Source organism: Triticum aestivum, chromosome 3A, assembly GCF_018294505.1.
Source record: "Triticum aestivum cultivar Chinese Spring chromosome 3A, IWGSC CS RefSeq v2.1, whole genome shotgun sequence".
Classification (NCBI taxonomy): domain Eukaryota; kingdom Viridiplantae; phylum Streptophyta; class Magnoliopsida; order Poales; family Poaceae; genus Triticum; species Triticum aestivum.
Window position 1 is genome coordinate 578,589,280 of NC_057800.1, and position 1,967 is coordinate 578,591,246.

Consider the following 1,967-nt stretch of genomic DNA (forward strand, 5'->3'; position numbering starts at 1 on the left):
CACTAGAGTTGAACTAGCTCTATAACCTAGTACAAATAATTTAACACTACTATTGATCTAGCTCTACAAGCTAGTTCAAATAATTTTACAATAGAGTTGAGCTAGCTCTATAACCTAATACAAATAATTTTACACTAGAGTTAAACTAGCTCTATAAGCTAGTTCAAATAATTTTACACTAGAGTTGAACAAGCTCTACAGGATAGTTCAAATAATTTTACACTAGAGTTGAACTAGTTCTACAAGCTAGTTTAAATAATTTTGCACTAGAGTTGAACTAGCTCTATAACCTAGTACAAATAATTTTACACTAGAGTTGAACTAGCTCTATGAGCTAGTACAAATAATTTTACACTAGAGTTGAACTAGCTCTATAACCTAGTACAAATAATTTTACACTAGAGTTGAACTAGCTCTATGACCTAGTACAAATAATTTTACACAAGAGTTGAACTAGCTCTATAGTCTAGTTGAAATAACTTTCCACTAGAGTTGAACTTGCTCTATAGGCTAGGTCAAATAATTTTACACTCGAGTTGAACTAGTTATACAAGCTAGTTCAAATGATTTTACACTACTGTTGAACTAGCTCTACAGGCTAGTACAAATAATTTTAAACTAGAGTTGAACTAGCTCTATAAGCTAGTTCAAATAATTTTACACTAAAGTTGAACTAGCTCTATGAGCTAGAACAAATAATTTTACACTAGAGTTGAACTAGCTCTATAACCTAGTACAAATAATTTTACACTAGAGTTGAACTAGCTCTATGACCTAGTACAAATAATTTTACACAAGAGTTGACCTAGCTCTATAGTCTAGTTCAAATAACTTTCCACTAGAGTTGAACTCGCTCTATAGGCTAGGTCAAATAATTTTACACTCGAGTTGAAGTAGTTCTACAAGCTAGTTCAAATAATTTTGCACTAAATTTGAACTAGCTCTATAACCTAGTACAAATAATTTTACACTTGAGTTGAACTAGCTCTATAACCAAGTACAAATAATTTTACACTAGAGTGGAGCTAGCTCTATAACCTAGTACAAATGATTTTACACTAGAGTTGAACTAGCTCTATGACATAGTACAAATAATTTTACAATAGAGTTGAACTAGCTCTATAGGCTAGTTCAAATAATTTTACACTAGAGTTGAACTAGCTCTATAGGCTAGTTCAAATAATTTTACACTAGAGTTGAACTAGCTCTACAAGCTAGTTCAAATAATTCTACACTAAAGTTTAACTAGCTCTACATGCTAGTTCAAATAGTTTTGCACTAATCTTGAACTACCTCTACAAGGTAGTTTAAATAATTTTGCACTAGATTTGAACTAGCTCCATAAGCTAGTACAAATAGTTTTACACTAGAGTTGAACTAGCTCTATAACCTAGTACAAATAATTTTACACTAGAGTCGAACTAGCTCTATAACCTAGTACAAATAATTTTACACCACTTTTGAACTAGCTCTCCAAGGTAGTTCAAATAATTTTACACTAGAGTTGAACTACCTCTATAACCTAGTACAAATAATTTTACACTAGAATTAAACTATCTCTACAAGCTAGTTCAAATAATTTTACACTAGAGTTGAACTAGCTCTATAACCTAGTACAAATAATTTCACACTAGAGTTGAACTAGCTCTATAGGCTAGTTCAAATAACTTTCCACTAGAGTTCAACTAGCTCTATAGGCTAGTTCAAATAACTTTACACTAGAGTTGAACTGGCTCTATAGGCTAGGTCAAATAATTTTACACTCGAGTTGAACTAGTTCTACAAGCTATTTCAAATGATTTTACACTACTGTTGAACTAGCTCTACAGGCTAGTACAAATAATTTTACACTAGAGTTGAACTAGCTCTACAAACTAGTTCAAATAATTTTACACTAAAGTTGAACTAGCTCTACAGGCTAGTTCAAATAGTTTTACACTAATCTTGAACTACCTCTACAAAGTAGT